This window comes from Mobula birostris, chromosome 11, assembly GCF_030028105.1.
Source record: "Mobula birostris isolate sMobBir1 chromosome 11, sMobBir1.hap1, whole genome shotgun sequence".
NCBI classification, from domain to species: Eukaryota; Metazoa; Chordata; class Chondrichthyes; order Myliobatiformes; family Myliobatidae; genus Mobula; species Mobula birostris.
In genome coordinates, this window is record NC_092380.1 from 19,752,474 (window position 1) to 19,771,670 (window position 19,197).

At 44.0% G+C, this 19,197-nt stretch overlaps 1 long non-coding RNA gene across 1 annotated transcript; it reads left to right on the forward strand.

Annotated features, from left to right (window-relative positions):
* Positions 1-260: 260 nt before the first annotated feature.
* Positions 261-18,963, forward strand: LOC140205425 (uncharacterized). Its single transcript, XR_011887838.1, has 3 exons — positions 261-342; positions 13,917-14,123; positions 18,915-18,963. It is a non-coding gene; the product is annotated as an uncharacterized lncRNA (long non-coding RNA).
* Positions 18,964-19,197: the final 234 nt, after the last annotated feature.

Genomic DNA, 19,197 nt, shown 5'->3' on the forward strand with positions numbered 1-19,197 from the left:
TCTCTCCATGTATGGCTCATTGTGAGAGCTTATAAAAGGATGTTTTGCAAAGTTAAAGCTGTGGTGTTAATGGGTGCTGCTGTAGAAACTTTTTTTAACTTTTCAAAGTGACTCCACTTCCTCAATGTCATTGCAACGTGTTCACCAATCATCGCCTCAGCCCAGATTGCGGGGAAGGAAGGGTAAGTCATTGGTACCAGAGCTCAAACCCCAGAGAGAGTTAAAAATCCGTCAAGTCATCTTCCCTCAACACCCTGCAGCCGGCGCTTCACCGAAAAGAAATGTGTCCTCAAGGTTATGAACAGGATTTGCTGTCCTTGGAATGTATTGAAACAGGCACAGGTAGGAATGTAGGAATAGGTTTGCTCAGAGCTCTCACTGTAACTGTTAACCTGCTGAGGGGATGTCCAAGCATTGTGGTAACTCTGAGAGGAACTTGCTCTGTGCCCAATGGTCTTTGGCAGACCGACCCTCTCCTATGGTCAGGGTCAACTGGATACTTTAATATGACAATATTTGGGAAAGAATTCAGCTCAGGGATCTGACTTCTGATCACTGCAGCATGACCTCAGCTGGAATCTGTAACTATACTTTGTGTAATGGAACATGGTTTGCGAAGATATGTGTATCTGTATAGATATAACGATATGTAATTTTGAGTACACACATACTTGTATGTATAAATCCATGAAGTGTGTCTGTGTGTGTGTGTGAGTGTGTGTGTGTGTGAGTGTGTGTGTGTGTGTGTGTGTGTGTGTGTGTATGTGTGAGTGTGTGTGTGTGTGTGTGTGTGAGTGTAGGTGTGTGAGTGTGTGTGTGTGTGAGTGTGTGTGTGTGTGTGTGTGTGTGAGTGTGTGTGTGTGTGTGTGAGTGTGTGTGTGTGTGTGTGTGTATGTGAGTGTGAGTGTGTGTGTGTGAGTGTGTGTGTGTGTGAGTGTGTGTGTGTGAGTGTGTGTGTGTGTGAGTGTGTGTGTGTGTGTGTGTGAGTGTGTGTGTGTTTGTAACTATATGTCTGTGTGTGTGTGTGTGTGTGTATGTGTGTGTGTGTGTGTGTGTGTGTGTGTGTGTATGTGAGTGTGAGTGTGTGTGTGTGTGTGTGAGTATGTGTGAGAGTTTGTGTGTTTCCCTGAGTATATGTGAATTCACGTGTGTGCTTCAGCTTACTTGAGAATTTAAATTTTTCTGTATGCTTTGCGTGTGAGCGAATAATTTTAGGAGTGTATATCTGAGGAGCATAATGAATGTGAGTGTGTGTATATGCGCTGGGATATGAATGAGCGTGTGTATGAGTAAGTGTACATTTAAATGCATGGAAAAGTTTGAAAAGTATATTTAGTGGCCACTTTATTAGCTACCTCCTCTACCTAATAACGTGGACACTGAGTGTATGTTCGTGGTCTACTGCTGCTGTAGCCCGTCCACTTCAAGGTTCAATGTGTTGTACAATCAGTTACTCTTCTGCACACCATGTCGTAAATGCTGTTATTTCAGTTACTGTCACCTTCTTATCAGCTTCAATCAGTCTGGCCATTCTCCTCTGACTTCTCTCATTAATAAGGTGTTTTCACCCACAGAACTGCCACTCACTGGATTTTTTTTTGTTTTTTGCACCATTCTCTGTAAACTCCAGAGACTGTTGTTTGGGAAAATCCCAGGAGATCAGCAGTTTCTGAGATACTCAAACCACCGGTAATCCTTCCACAGAAAAAGTCACATAGATCACATTTCTTCTCCACTCTGATGTCTTGTCTGAACAAGAACTGAACCTCTTCACCAGGTCTGCATGCTTTTATGCACTGAGTTGCTGCAAAATCATTGGCTGATTAGATACTTGCATTAACAAACAGTGTGCAGGTGCACCTAATAAAGCGGCCACTGAGTGTATGCATACAATTGTGTGAGAGGATATTCACCTGTCTATATATTTATGTGAGAGTTTTTGGGCAGGCGTGGAAGTGAATGTGAATGAGTGTGTATCTGAGAGGGGTGTGTAAGGAGAATATGTGTGTACGAGGGTTTTTTCGTGTGTATAACATTGTGTTAGGGAGAGAGGATTGTGCATGCGATGAAGTGTGTGTGAGAGATTATAAATAAAAAGGATTATTCTTGACAGTTTGAGAGGCTGAGCACGTGAGGCCGTTGTGTGTCTATGCGCGAAGTGAGATTGTGTGTAACAGTGCCTGGATGGATGCACAAGGGAGGGTGATATTATGTAAGTTTGCATCTGAGAGTATTTCATTCTGTTGGAAAGACAACATGTCTGGGAGCGTATAAGTTTAATATCCATCGTGTAACGTATAGTGTTCAGGGAGCATCAGTGATTCTTAGCAGGATGACAGCGTGAGTTCCCTGCTATACTGTTTGCACCAAGGTGGAGAGGTCTCATATAACCAGACATCCAAAAACTACCATTTAAAGACCTTCTCACCCAGGAATCCAAATGCATTCAGTTCGCAATGTAGTCTCCTCAATATCCAAGGTGAATTGGATACAAAATTGACATGGGGCTAGGAGACCAGAGGGTGGTAGTGGAGAGTCACTTTTTCAGATTGGACACATGGTACGCCACAGGGATTTGGCATTGAGCGGTGCTAGAGAAACTCAGCAGGTCAGGCAGCATCTACAGAGGGAAATGGCTCGAAACGTCGACTGTTCATTTCCTTCCATAAATGCTGCCTGACCTGCAGAGCTTCTCCAGAGTTTTCTGTGAGTTGCTCAAGATTTCCAGCATCTGCAGAACCCGCTGTGTCTGGGATTGGTGTTGGGTTCCTTATTTGTTCTCTGTACTGATTAGTGATTCCCCTGAACAGAGGTGACGCAGTTAATAAGGTTGCAGACGACACCACAATCAGCAGTCCAGTAGAGAGTAAAGGAGGCTGTTGAAGGCAGGATTTACATCAATTGGGAAAATTGGTGAGGGTACAAGTTTGTATTTCCCTGAAAATGGCTATATAGATAGACAGAATGGTGAAGAAGACGTATGGGATGCTTGTCTTCATTGGCTAAGGCATTGATCATATGCGTTGGAAAGTCATGCTCATATTGTACAAGTCGTTGGTTAGACCGCACTTGGAGGATTGTGCAAAGGTCCTGTCGCCAAGGATGCGATAAGGTGCAGAAAGGATTCGCCCCTTATCAAAGGCGGCACGGTGACGTAGTGGTCAGCACAACGCTTTACAGTGCCAGCGACCCAGGTTCAATTCCCACCACTGCCTGTAAGGAGTTTCTTACAGCGTTTGTACACTCTCCCCCCGTGACCGCATGGGTTTCCTCTGGTTTCCTCCTGCAGTCCAAAGGCCTTTAAATAGGCTGATTGGTGTAAGTAGGCTAAGCTTAAACCGTGTTGCTGGGTGACGCGGCTCGAAGGGCTGGAAGAGCCTATTCGGTGCTGTATCGCAAAAAATAAATACAAAGATTCACAGGGATGATGCCTAGATTGGAGGACTTGAACCGTAATGAGAGATTATGGTGATGAAGACTGTTTTCCCTGAAGCAAAGGAGGCTGAGTGGTGACCTTAAAGAAGTTAATAGAGGTTGACTATTCTAAAGAATTTGACTTTGATGTTAAAATTGTGAGGGATATCAAAAAGGTAAGTGGTTGCAGTCTTTTTCCTAGTACAGGGAAGTCTAAAACTAAAAGGCACAGATTTAAGGTGAGAGGGGAAAGTTTCAAACGGATTTAAGGAGCAAGTTTTTAACACGGAGGGTGATGGGTATAAGGAACAAGCTGCCAAAGGAAGCGGTAGAGGTTTGTCCAGTTGTATCATTTAAAAGACATTTGGGCAGGTATGTGAATTAGAAAAGTTATGGGCCAAAAGCAGGAAAATGGAATGGATACCTTGATTATTGTGAATGAGTTAGGCCGAAAAGCCTGTTTCAATCCTGCACAACTCTATGCATCTATACATATTATTCGCTTATTTTCTTACAGCTGAGGGGAGGCTGCTTGGCCCATCAGGCCAATGCTTTATCTCAGAGCTGTCCCATTCTTCTACACTTCACTGTAACCTTCTCTCTTTCCTATACCCATCAACTATCCCTGATTCTCCTGCCACCCAGTCGGCAAGTGGGCGACTGCATCCGCTACACTCCCCTCCATCTAAGCTGCGTTTTACTAGAGCACCAGTGATAGCGTCCTGACAAGCTGCATCTCTATCTGGTCTGGGAGCAGCCAAGCATCGGACCGGAAGTCCCTACAAAGTACTGTGAAAATGGCCTAGAGGACCACGGGCGATCTCCCTACCATCCATTGGGGACATTGGTCAGGAGCGCTGCGTACACAGGGCCCTCAGTATTATTAACGATCCCACCCACCCATCCATCATCCTCCTGGACTTTCTACCATCAGACAGGAGACTCCGATGCATAAAAACAAGAACGGTCAGGATGAGAAACAGTTTCTTCCCTCAGACCATTAGGTTTCTGAACTCCCGGCCACATCGTATTCGAAGAGTCACTGGTTAATCTGTTCTGTACCCTACAATATTTAATTGATGCACTAGTTGGTTACTTATGTGTGATTCATCTGTAGATTTTATTCTTACTTTAATAAGTTATAGTGCGTTATGTGTACTACTGTGCCTTTCACCCAGTTTCAGAGAAACAATGTCTCGTTTGGCAGTATACATGTATGTCGTTAAATGACTATAAACTTGACTTGACTGGACTACTGGAATGTAGGAGGAAACTGGATCACCCAAGAAGAACTCAGCTGCCCACAAGATAACGTGGAAACGGGAAGAACCAGGGATCAGGATTTCCGGAGCTGTGAGGAAGCAGCCTCAGCTGCTGCAACGTAGTGCCACTCTTTGGGACTCCATTTCCATTAAAAAGAAAATTATTTTTGTTTTGACTTGCTTTCAGATCTGCAGGAATAGATGGGGCATCATTGTCTCATCCAAAAGGTGATAGTGGTGAGTTTTGTTTAAAAGAACGAAAGGTAACCCAAGAGAAGAAAAATCTTAAAGGTTATGAGAGCTGGGTGCTCTTAGTAGAGCTTATCTAGAATTTGGAGTCGCAGATTCAAAATAAGGGTTCATCCATTTATTGCAGAGATAAGGATGATTTTTGACTTCCAGGGGATCATGAATCTTCGGTATTTTGTACACGCGAAGCAGTGAAGACAGAATTGCTGAATATACACAGTGGCCACTTTGCACCTCTACACCTGCCTGTTAATGAAAATATCTAATCAACCAATCACACGGCAGTAACTCAATACATAAAAGTATGCAGACATGGGTAAGAGATTCGGTTCAGGCCAAACATCAGATGGGGCTGAAATGTGATCTAAGTGACTTTGACTGTGGACGTATTGTTGGTGCCAGATGGGGTGGTTTGAGTTTCTCAGAAACTGCTGATCACCTGGGGTTTTCATGCACAACAATCTCTCGAGTTTACAGAGAATGGCGCAAAAAATGAGAAAAACATCCAGTGATCTGCAGTTCTGCGGGTGAAAACTCTTTATGAATAAGAGAAGTCAGAGGAGAATGGCCAGACTGGTTCAAGCTGACAGGAAGGCGACGGTAACTCAGTGACCGCACATCACAACAGTGGTGTGCAGAAAAGCATCTCTGAACGCACAATTCGAACCTTGAAGAAGATAGGCCACAGCAGCAGAAGACCACAAACGTACACCCAGTGGCCACTTTATTAGGTACAGGAGTATACTTAATGAAGTGACCACTGAGTTTGTTTGTTTGTGTGCATGTGCGTGCGCGTGTGCAGTTCTCGCCATGAACTAACCCCAGATATTTCAGCTTCCTGTTGCAACTCAATGGCTTACAGGGAAGTTCCTGCGCAGCTGCAAATGCATTTGTTTGTTTGTTTGTTTCTTTATTTATTATCAGGCTAGAGGGTGGAACAAGGCCCTTCAAGATCAGATCAGTGATGGTGGAAGTTTAGGGAGGCACATAACCAACTCTGTCCCTTGTATATGATTAGAGCTAGAACCCTGCAAAGCTCCTGACTCAGAGTTGAGAAAGTTACCCACTGATAGCGTTAATTTGAGAAAGAACAAGAATGCACGAGTGTCTTGCGTAATCCTGGGGCCTGCGATATCTAGGATCAATTCATTACTTAGTTTCTTTTACAGTAAATATCATCAAAGCACCCTCCCCCACTCCAACACAGACACACACCCGTATATCTCTCATGAATCATTTCTGTCTTTGTCCCACACTGGTGGGTACCATTGATGTGTATCTCCTCTGTGTAATGGGAAAATCCCAGAGCCTGAAAGAGCAGGGGGGGTCGGTGGTGTGTCAGTACGGAAGCTGAGACAGAGAGCCCACATGGGAGTGGGCTGCGGAGCAGAATCACAGTGAAAGGAGCCGAGAGTCCCATTTCCCCAGAAGCCAGGTGTGCTTCGCAGAGGTGAATTCAGATCTGAAGAGTGGTGGTTTATTTGTGGCTCAGAGGTGCAACGTCAGACACGGAAGTGGTGAAGGGTGAGATGTGGAGGAAGTGGTCACTGTAGCATGATTTTAGAATCACTTGTTTATGAGAAGCACAAAGTCACAGCTGGGTTCTGATGCATTGCAGGGTAGTTTATTCCACTGCTGGATCCCTTCCTTACAACTGCTCCCAGAACCCTCATGCCTTCCTTTTGTTCTCCCAAATGATAATTCCAACACACCTCTAAGTGATCTGCACCTTTCTACTCTGTAACCTGGAGCTCACCCAAAATGTCTGTCTGCAGACTAACTCTCACCACATTGCATTCAATTCCTTCCTTGGCCTCGCCCTTCAGTACTCTCATCCAGTCCTGCCAACATCCACAAGATCTATTCTCTATCAATTCTGGTTTTGTGCTCTTTTTGCTGCCTCTAGCGTATTCTCATTTTCTCTTTTTTTTCTTTTCTCTCTTTCTCCCTATCTCTCTCTCTCTTTCTCCCCCTCCCCCATCTCTCTCTCTCCCCCACCTCTCTCTCTCTCTCTCTCTCTCTCTCTCTCTCTCTCTCACTCTCTCTCCCTCCCACTCTCTTTTTTCTGCAAGACTCTCTTTAAAACACTTTGCTGGACTTCGATTATTGTCCCTGACCTAATATTGCCATCGCCCCTTTATATTCAGTGGTGTCACCATCACTGAATCCCCTACTTTCAACTATCAACATCCCCTACCATTGACAGGACACTGAACTGGTCTGGCCATATAAACACCATGGCTTACAAGAGCAGGTCAAAGGCTAGGAATCCTGTGGTGTGTAACTTACCTCCCGACCCCCCCCCCCTCCCCAAAGCCTGTCCACCATCTCCAAGGCTCAGGTCAGGAGTGTAATGGAATACTCGCCACTCGCCTGGATGAGTGCAGCTCCATCAACACTCAAGAAGCTTGACACCATCCAGTACAAGGCAGCCCACTTGATTGGTACCCTTCCACAAGCATCCAATCCCTCCACCATCGATGAACAGTTGCAGCAGTGTGTACTTTCTACAAGATGCACTGCAACAACACACCAAAGTTCCTAAGTCAGCACCTTCCAGGCCCACCACCACCACCATCTAGAAGGACGAGAACAGCAGATACCTGGGAACACCACCACTTGGAGATCCCCCTCCACTCACCATCCTGACTTGGAAACATATCATCGTTCCTTCATAGTCACTGGGTCAAAATCATGGAATTCCCTCCCTAACAGCACTGTGGGTGTACCTACACCTCAGGGACTGCAGCGGTTCGAGAAGGCAGCTCACCACCACCTTCTCAAGGGCAATTAGAGATGGGCAATAAATGCTGGCTTAGCTGGCAATGCCCACATCCTGTAAATGAATCTTAAAAAGTCAAACTTTCCTCGATAAATCTCCTGTAAAGCACGATGGGACAATCATTGTAAAGGGGCGACATGAACGCTGGTTATTGAGTTGATGTTTGGTGTAAAGCGTGGAGAAGGGTCCAACGCTGGTACTATGACTGGACCCAGGATGTATCAGGGTGCCAGAATATAGCTCTGGTTCTCATCAGCAGCAGCAGCTGCTCAAACAACCATCCACCACCTCCTCCCGTGGCTTCACGTGACCCTGACCCAGGGGAGAGTGGGTGCTAAGCAGGTGCTACACCTTGCCAAAGTGTCACCTGCGGGCAAGTGGAGGGAGGGTGTGCCTTACACCTCCTTTGGTAGAGACGTACCTCCAGCCCACCAATCCTACATTATAACCAGACAAGAATTGTTGCCCTTTTGCAGGGGAGTATTTAATCATTAGGCGACGGTGCAAAAATATGTTATCACATGGGCCATCTCTTGTACTCTGCAACTCTGTTGTCCCGTCCATTAGCTTCAGTGTGGGGGAGAGGCTTGCCATTCAAAGCTAAGAATTATTCCATTGGACGGTGAGTTTCGATGCCTGAATATGTAAAATGGCAAAGAGCAAGTTGACCTTTGCTTACTTGATAAAATAGTTTGCAGTGATCAAATTCAAAGTAAATGTATTATCAAAGTACATATATGTCACCATATACTGTACTACCCAGAGATTCAATTTCTTGCGGGCATTTACAGGAAGGTAAAGGAAATACAATAGAATTTATGAAAGCTCTATAGAAACAAAGACCAATAAACAACAATGTGCAAAAGAAGACAAATTTTGCAAATAGATATATAGATGGTAGATAGATAGATATATAGATAGATAGATAGGTAGACAGATAGATAGATAGGTAGACAGACAGACAGAATCAGAATCAGGTTTAATATCACCGGCATATGTCCTGAAATTTGTTGACTTTGCAGCAGCAGTTCAATGCAATACATCACAATGGAGGAAAAACTGAATTACAGTAATTTCTTATAAATATGTATTAAATAACTAAGTTACATAAGCGGTGCAAAAAAGACATAACAAAGTAATGAGTTGGTGTTCATAGGCTCAATGTCCATTCAGAAATCAGACGACAGAGGGGAAGAAGCTGTTCCTGAATCATTGAGTGTGTATCTTCAGGCTCCTGCACCTGCTCCCTGATGGTAGCAATGAGAACAAAGCATGACCTGGGTGATGGGGTCCTTAATGATGGACACTGCCTCTTTGAGGCATCACTCCTTGATACTACAGAGGCAACTGCCCATAACAGAGCTGACTAGGTTTAGATAGACAGCTGGCCGGTGGTGTAGTGACATCAGCACCGGACTTGGAGGCGAATGGTCCTGGGTTCAAATCCGACCGGCCCAGCCCCTTGCACGCTTTCCATCCATGCTGGGTTGAGTGTCGAGTTAGTAACTTGGCCTCATAAGAACAGACAAATGCTAAGGAAATGGCAAAAAAATGTGCGAAAAGGAACAACAGATAGATAACACTGAGTTGTAGGGTCCTTGAAAGTGAGTCCTAAAGTTGGTGAAGGAACCTGAGGGCTGTTCCTGAACCATAATGCATGAAAACTTCTTCAATTACACTACAACCATTGTCATATTCATCCGCGTGACAAGCAGATTTCACTACACAGAAGGATCCCACATCACACAAGCAGGCCTTAAAATGTTTCATGCTCTGTCTTTCATCTTATCACCAGAGACAGATTGATCGAGCATGCCGTCAATGGGAAAGCAACCAAAGGCAACAGTATGGAAGGCCAAAGGTTGGCTGACAAACTGGGAGAGGAGGATTTTATACTAACAGGGACTGCAGACAGGCTTGAAAACCACAGAGCATGGGAAATGGAGATTTTTTTTGACTGGTAGCATTATGATTCAAGGTGCAAATATCATTAATTATAATTTTGGGTCATTTTGCGGTTTTTTGAGGATAACATTTAGGAGCTTGACAATCAGAGGAAAAATCCAGAGTGATTGCTGGAAGTAGAATCTGGGCTGACAGACAGTGAATGTCTAATGCAGGATAATAGGAATCAATACATATAAGGGTGCATGAAAAAACAAGAATAATGTTCTATATGGACATGAAAAGGCACGGTACTTTGAAACATGTACATGAAACAAAGAAGCCATATAGAATTAATTGAAGATTGAGGGTTGGCAAGGTTGAAGGACTGCATGCAATACTATAAGTCTCATTCTTGCAAGGAAATGCAAGTCCTATAAATATAGAACATTACAATATACAATAGAGAAACAGGCCCTTCGGCCCACCATGCCTGTACTAACCATGATTTCTAACAGCCTCTACCTGGTCTGTAATCCTCTATACCCTACCTGTTACGTGTGAATTTTTGTTAAGAGTAATAAAAAAAAGAATTATAGAAAATTTGTGACACTGAACGAAACCATTGTGTTTGTGCAGATTATTGTCCTTGAGAAGGTGATGGCAACCGCCCTCTTGAAGGGGTGTGGGACAGGTGGCAGAGAAGAAGTGCCAGGGGCAGGGGATGGCATGGGTGCAGACACACCCAGCCCTGAGACACCCAAAGGCCATTTGATTCCAAACAATTGGTTTATTGATCGTTACAGAATGTCTCTCTGGTGCTTCCCACTCCCTTCCTCTTTTCCCAATCATGATTCCCCTCTCCCTGCCCCCTTCCCACTCTCAGTCCACAATGGAGACCCATATCAGAATCAGGTTTATCATCACTCACGTATGTCTTGAAATTTGTTTTCTTTTGTGGCAGCAGTACAGCGTAATCCATAAAATTATATGTATAAGACCATCAGACCATAAGACAAAGGAGCAGAAGTCGGCCATTCAGCCCACCGAGTCTGCTCCGCCATTTTATCATGAGATGATCCATTCTCCCATTTAGTCCCACTGCCCCACCTTCTCACCATAACCTTTGATGCCCTGGCTACTCAGATACCTATCAATCTCTGCCTTAAATACACCCAATGATTTGGCCTCCACTGCCACCCGTGGCAACAAATTCCATAGATTCACCACCCTCTGGCTAAAAAAATTTCTTCGCATCTCTGTTCTGAATGGGCACCCTTCAATCCTTAAGTCATGCCCTCTCGTACTAGACTCCCCCGTCATGGGAAACAACTTTGCCACATCCACTCTGTCCATGCCTTTCAACATTCAAAATGTTTCATGAGGTCCCCCCTCATTCTCCTAAACTCCAAGGAATACAGGCCAAGAGTGGACAAACGTTCCTCATATGTTAACCCTCTCATTCCTGGAATCATTCTAGTGAATCTTCTCCGTACCCTCTCCAACATTAGCACATCCTTTCTTAAGTAAGGAGCCCAAAGCTGCTACAGTACTTCAAGTGAGGTCTTACCAGCAGGAGTTTCAGGGCAGGAGATTCAGGGCAGGAGTTTCGGAGCAGGAGGTTCAGGGGTCGAGTTTCAGGGCAGTATATGTACGTATGTTTATTTATTTATAATATTTACCATAAACAATAGAGGTCCCAGCACTGATCCCTGCAGAACACCACTGATCATAGACCTCCAGCCATTATAACACCCTTCCACTTCTACTCTCCCTTCTCTCTTCTGTAGCAAGCCATTTCCGATCCAAACTACCAAGTCACCGTGGATTCCATCTTCTGGATCAGCCTACCATGAAGGATCACCTTGTGAAAAACCTTAAAATAACTTACAGAAAACACCATCCTTTGTCCTACCCTCATAAAGCACGGTTGTCACCTCCTCAAAAGAAAATATTAAGTTTGCAAGAGGTGACATGACCTGTACAAAAACCATGATAATTGTCTCTAATCAGGCCATGGTGTTCCCAATATACATAAATCCTATCCCTAAAAATCCTCCCAATGACACCCCTACAAGGAGAAATGAGGCTCACCGGCCTGAAGTTCCCTGGATCAACTTTTTTGAAAAAGGGAATATTGGCTGCTTCCTAGTCCTCTGGGACCTCATTTGTTGCTGGTGGTGATCCAAAACAGCTTCGTCAAGAACCCACCAATCTCCTCTCTTAATAAGCTGGGATAGATCTCATCAGGACTTGGGGATTTATCCAGCACCACCCCCTTGATCTCAAAATGCCCTTGCACATTAGCATGTTCTGAATTGTCCTCACTGCCCTCCTTGGTGATCACCAATTTAGTACCTCATCCACATCCTCTGACTCCATGCACAAATTCTTCCTCAACTGGTCTTACCCTCTCTCTAGATAACCTCATGTTTTTAATGCAAGCATAAAATGCCTTGGAATTCCCTTTAATCCTATTTTCATGGCCCCTTTGGGACTTCCTAATCTCCTGCTTGAATTCTCACCTGTATTCTTTACATTTCTCAAGGGCCCTCTCTGATTTTTTTTCCCCTTCTTCAGTTTCCTAAACATATATGTGTCTTTTTTTTTACTGAACTCACAACTTCTCTCATCGTGCAGGGTTTCCTTGCCTTGTGATCCTGGTCCTTCTTACTAGTACACACTAGTTCTGTGTTCTGATCAGCTGGTCTTTAAACAACCTTAACATGACAGATGTGGATTTGCTTGATAACAGCTGCCCCCCTACTAACTCCCCCAGTTCCTGGTTAATAGAGTCATGATTTGCCCTCCCCCCCAATTCAGCACTCTCCCATAAACAATACTTGCAGGTTGCCTCCTGCATACCCTCGAGTCCAGACATACCCTTATTCATAACTAATTCAAAATTAAGTTATGATCTCTGTTCTCAAAATGCTTTCCTACTGAAAGGCCAGTTACCTGGCCAGGTTTAATTCCCAGCACCATGTCCAGCATGGCCGCTCCTCCCATGGGATTATTCACATGCTGTTCCAGGAAACCCTCCTGAAATCACCTATGAAATGCTGCCTCTTGCAGTAAAAAGTTCCAGCAATTTGAGGAAGTTAAAGTCACCCATTAGAACAACTCTTGTATTTACATCTTCCTGTAATCTGCCTACAAATCTCTCTCTCTTTCCCTCTCTCTCCCTCCTCTACCCCCTCTCCCTCTCTCCCTCCCTCCCCCTCTCTCTTCCTCCCCCACTCTCCCTCCCCTCTCTTTCTCCCCTTTTCTCTCTCCCTCTCTCTCTCCCCTTCCCCTCTCCCCCTCCCCACCTCTCCCCCTCTCTCGCCTCTCTCATCCTCTACCCCCTCCCCGTCTCCCCTCTCTCTCTCCCTCTCTTTCTCTCTCCCTCTCTCTCTCCCTCTTCCTCTCTCCTTCTCTCTCTCTCCCCCCCTTTCTCTCTCACTCTCTCTCTCTTTCTCTCTCTCTTCCCAATTGAGCACCACTGACATTGCCTGTGGACAGGCCTTGCAGCATGTCCTCAGTGTGTGCGGCAGCGACGTTCTCCCTGATTAGAAATGCAACCCCTCCGACTCCCTTACCTGCCTCTCCATCACATCTGAAACATCAAAACCAAGGATCTGCCAGTCCTGTCATTCTCACAACCAATAATGGCCACAACATCATAGCTTCAAGCACTGATCCAACCCATTCATCTGCATAAACCATGATACAGCTGGCAATAAAATATATGTAATGCAGCCCATCATTAACCTGTCCCTGTTCCTTTCAGACATCTACCCTCCCCTCAATTCCTCTGCTTACTGACCAGCAACTCTGGTTCCTACTTTAGTTCAAACTCTCTTGACTAACGCTGGTGAACCTCCCTGCTAGGATACTGGTTCCCCTGCAATTCTCCGAAACACCCATTCGCCACCATTTTAGGAAAGCTAAGTGTGACAAGAGACCTAGGCAGGTATGGTTAGGACCCAAGTACTAAGTTATCCGAGACTAGAATCGAGACACGTTACAAGATTGAGACGAGGACAGGGTTCTAAACTAGACATTAGACGAGATTCCAAAGTAGAGCTGATGACTGAGTACCCAGCCTCAGTTCAGGTGCTCTTTAAATATTAAAATCCAGGTGCCAAAACACGGCCGCTAATTAGTGGGGCAGGCCTGAATCTTTAAAGGCCACTCTCCATATTCCAAAGAGTCCAAGCATCTAAACCCTGGAAGCTGGCACAGTCAGGTGCATATCATAACACTGAGTTGGCCTGCAGATACAATTGCAAGCCCCCCTCCAACCTTCTTCCATTGACTAATACTTGATCGTCTTGTTACAGCTCCAGTCAGGCAAAGCACCATGCACAACCAGGTTGACTACGACTGTTGTGACATCAGTGACGATTGCAGGTGTGACACAGGATTACAATTACCCCTGAATTACATATACGGTATTGCTGGAATATCTACTGTATTCATCATTGTGGTGATGATCATTGTTTTCATCTCAGTACACGTTAAACGGCGGAAGACAGCAGCCAAAAGAGGTAAGAATAATGGTCTCATCATAGCAGTCTAGTCAAGTTTGATCTTCCAGTTACTTCAGGAGAATGGACCAAGAGGAGTTTTCTTTGAGGCACCGGTATACACCATGAAGGTTCAATGATAAAATTCCATTTGGTAGGGGTCAACCTATCACTTGTCTGAGTAACCCTTCTCTAAAGAGTGAGGTGGGGGTGGTTAGGGGAAGAGTAGTCTTTCTAAACAGTGTTCAGTTAAGGCATGGAGATCGAATAACCAAAAGATCTAGCCCTACAAAGATAATATAGCGACACTAGGACAAAATTATTCACAGGAAGGAAAGACTTGCATTTCCATGATGCTTTTCAAAGCCCCAAACTCTTCTAAAGATTTTTAAATTCCTGAACTTCTGATGTTGTTCTAGACTTAAATTCACTATGTCTTCTCTTGTTGCTCTGATAAGCAGTATTCTTTTATGTCAGCTCTTTGCCTGGCTCTCTTCTTCTTCCTGCATTGTAGCAGAAAGAGTTCTGATGGTAGAGTTATTCCTTTGTTGCTCCCTCAGCTGTGATGCAACAGCGACCTATATTTTGTGCTCGGGTCCCTAGAGCGGGAGATTAAAGATATTTAGAAGTTTGTCATCCCCTACATTTCGTTTGTGGCTCGTCCTTTGTTTTATTTGACGGAGGAGAGGACTTCTGCCTAACGAAGTCTAACATTGCAAACTGTTGTCATTGATGTATCACCTACATGCCTGATACAGCATTCAACACACTTTCATTCAATTAAAACATCTTCAGGCATTTTGAAAGCAAAATTGCTTTTGGAGGATGGTATCCATTTTTACATGGAAAGCATGGTCATTAATCTCAGAAAGAGTTGTTCCAATGAATCCGGCCTCTCAATCCTAAAAGACCTCCAACCCTAACATTCCCCCAAGCAACTAGGTCCAGGTCACCTTCCCCCAAATCCATCCCCAATTTCGTCAAAAATTACCACTAACCCATACCTGGTCACCCCACCCAATGGCGAAGTTCTGACAGTGACTCTCAGATCCTGTCCAAGAGTCAGAGAAGTCGATCGTGAATCCAAATCTCCAAGAATCAACTTGGAAGTAAGCAGTTGTCAGCGCTAGTAACTCTTGTTTTCAATTCATTTTTGAAACAAAGTTTCTTACAGAATAGCTTGTGACTCAGAAAAAGGATAGACAGACAGACTCCTGAAAAGCACTCAAAAGTTGTCCCATTTTACAGACTTGCAGTGACCCATTAATTTGACACAAGACTTTTCAAAAAACTATTTGGGAACTGCTCTGCCTAAGACTCAAAGAAGTTGCAGAAAGTTGTGAACTGAGCCAAGTCTATCGCAAAAACCATCCTCCCCTCCATTGGCTGTGTCTGCGCTGACCACTGCCTCAGGAAAGCCACCAACATAATCAAAGAGCCCTCCTACCCATGGCATTCTCTCTTCTTCCCCACCCCCCCAACCCCATCAAGTAGAAAATAAAAAAGCTTGAGAACACATTTCACCAGGAACAAGGACAGCTTCTATCTTGCTGATATTAAACTCTTGAATTGATCTCTTATTCGATCAAGATGAACGCTTGATCTCTCAGTTCACCACACCTTGTACCTTATCTGTCTACCTGCAGAGTATTTTCAAAGTTCAAAGTAAATCTATTATTATATATATATATGTCACCTGAGATTAATTTTCTTGCGGGCATACTCAATAAGTCCATAATAGAATAATAACCATAATAGAATCAATGAAAGTACCCGCCCCAACTTGGGTGTTCAACCAGTGTCCAAAAGACATAAACTGTGAAAATACAGAAAGAAAGAAATAATAATAATAAATAAATAAGCAATAAATATAGAGAACCTGAGATGAAGAGTCCTTGAAAGTGAGGCACCTAGTACCAAATATGAATGTGATAGCCAAGTAGCCTGTTTCCATGACCTCTGACCCTCTCTGCAATAATACGTCAAATTGGACAATCCAGCAGCACTGAATAAGAGAAAATCTGCAGATGCTGGAAATCCCAGCAAGACACGCAAAGTGCAGGAGGAACTCAGCAGGCCAGGCAGCATCTATGGAAAAAAAGTACAGTCAACTTTTCGGGCCAAGACTGTTCGGCAGGACTCACTGAACATAGATTAACTGGGTGCTATAAATAGAAAGGGCGCCTGAGATGCCAAACAGCAGTTCATGTAGGAGAGCAGATCTCTTGGCCAATATTTTGACCTTAATTGACATTATTTAAACTAATTACCTGTTCATTATCACATGATTTTGAGAGTCCACGTGTAACTAGTTTTGCTCCCCACATTAGAACAGTGATACCAGTTCAAGAAGCACTTTATTACCAGTAAAGCACCTTGGGACTCCTTGAGGTGGACAAGAAATGGGTTATCATCCGCCCATTCCACGCAACTCCGAGACCCTGTGTTCTCTACAACCCACTTAAAGGCAGATTCCTGAGAGAGACAAAGAACAGACTGAACAAAACCCAAACCAATTTGGGGGGTGAACTCCTCACTGAGAATCCCAGTTCCGCAGCTCCACTGCTCAACAGGAGCTTGCCCTGCAGATGCAATTGCAAGCCCTTTGTTCATCGTCTAATACCCAATCTTCTTACCATAGTTCCTGTCCCAGAAGAAGTTAGCACAGCCAGTTTGATTGGACTGGGAGGTGCACTGATGACCCAAGATTTATTTAAGATCAACATAGAATTTGGCAAGTCTCCTTATTTACTACTTGTGATTACTAGTGTCAAGGCATTCATTGTAAAAACAATCACTCTCATTCATTGTAACTAGACCGGTTTTGATTGACTCTTCCATCCTCGGGGGCTCGGCATATCATAATCCATTCCCAGCAAGCCGCCCCTTCCCCCACAAACTCCAGCACTCTTAGAATATTCCAGGGCAATCGCTTACTGATTTCTACAGCCCCAATCCACTTAGCATTGTCAGGGTGCTCGGCAGTCAACAGGTTCAAAGTTCGAAGTTCAGAGTAAAATTTATTAACAGAGTACATACATGTCACCACACACAACCCTGGGATTCTTTTTCCTGTGGATATACTCAGCAAATCTACAGAACAGTAACTGTAAACAGGATCAATGAAGGAGCACAAGCACACAACAAACTGTGCAAATGCAAATATAAATAAATTTTATTTCATTATAACGAGAACATGAAATAACAAGATAAAGAGTCCTTAAAGTGAGATCATTGGTTGTGTGAACATCTCAATAGGTGGGTTTAATTATCCCCTTTTGTTCAAGAGCCTGCTGGTTGAGGAGTTGTAACTGTTCTTGAACCTGGTGGTGTGAGTCCTGAAACTCTTTTACCTCCTACCTGATGGCAGCAGCAAGAAAAGAGCATGGTCAGGGTGGTGAGGATCCTTAATGATGGATGCTGCTTTTCTACGGCAATATTTCCTGTAGATGTTCTCCTGTAGATGGTGTAATGGACTAAATCCACTAACTTTTGTAGGATTTTCTGCTCAAAGGCATTGGTGTTCCCATACCAGGCTGTAATGCAGCCAGTCAGCACACTTCCCGCCAGCCATCTATAGAAGTTTTCCAAGGTTTTTGATGACATGCTGAAGCTCCGCAGACACCTAAGGAAGTAGAGGTGCTGTCTTGCTTTCTTCGCAATATTAGTTATATGATGGGTCCAGGGCAGGTCCTCTGGGATAGTGACTCCCAGGAATTTATAGTTACTGACCCTCCCCACCTCCGATTCATTCCTACCACACAAATGCATTTAAGGAGAAGGTAGATAAATGTATGGGAAACATCTCAGAGGAAATAATCAATAGATAGGTTGAGGGTGAGATGGAGAAGGGTGAAATCGGGAGGTGTGAATGAAGCATGAAGAGCAGCAAAGGTTAGCTGTATCAAAGCAGCCTGATTCCGTACAGTAAATACAATACTTTAAATTTTGGAGCAGATGGTAAAATGATCTTGGATATTTGGAGCAACACACATAAAAGTTCATCAGGAAGGGTCTCGGCCTGAAACGTCGACTGCACCTCTTCCTAGAGATGCTGCCTGGCCTGCTGCGTTCACCAGCAACTTTTATGTGTGTTGCTTGAATTTCCAGCATCTGCAGAATTCCTGTTGTTTGCGTTGGATATTTGGAGGTTGTTTGTTACTCAAGTTAATGATATTGACTTGACCATCTGGTATTTTTCAAAGGGGAATGCCAATGTTTGCTGGTGTTTGCATTAAAAAAGAAATAGGTTTAGTAGAGTTCAACGTTGCTCAAAAAATATTGATGACTGATTTTTAAACATCTTTTCTCACTATCAGTGCTCCATTTTCACCTTTCTCCTGTGACCATATGGATTTAGCCAGGGTGCTTCACTTTCCTCCCAATTCTCAAAGATGTGCAGGTAGTTGGATGCATTTCCCACTGCAGGTTATGCCTAATGTGAGAATTGATTGAGAGTGGGGAAGGGTACGGTTTTAATGAGGTAGAGAAAAAATAAATTACAGGAAAGTAATGGGGATTGAGATTGGAATTGCTCTCTGAGCAGCACAATCTGAGTGGGCTGAATGGCCTCCTATATAGGAAGGAAATATGGAAAGTTTGTGTAAGTTTTACCAAACTTGAAGCAATAAAACTGTATAGCATAACATGCTATTAATAGAGTAAATAGGATTCCAAAACCAGATTTATTTTTCATTACTGACCAAAACCCAGCAGAGGGAAGTTAAATGCATTTTAAGGACAAGAACAGAACAGAAGTCAGCAATGTGAGGTGTGCAAATAATATATGGATCTTGACCTTATTTTTTCCAGCAAATATTTACGTGGAAGCACCGGAAGAGTTTGAAAAATTGAATGGGAGCCCCTCGAGAGACAAGAGCTTCTGCTTGCAAGAAAACAACAGCAATTCTCAAGTGATGAACAAGATTTCCAAAGATTTGCCGGTAAAGGCCGAGGAGAGCAGGAATACAGTTTATTCTGAGCTTCACAGCGGCAATGCTGAAAACTACATGCCTGGAAATAATCTTGGAGCTCAGCAAACCGATGATCACAGCTTCCCATTGCCTGCTACTGAGCTGGGAGCAACCGTCCTTGT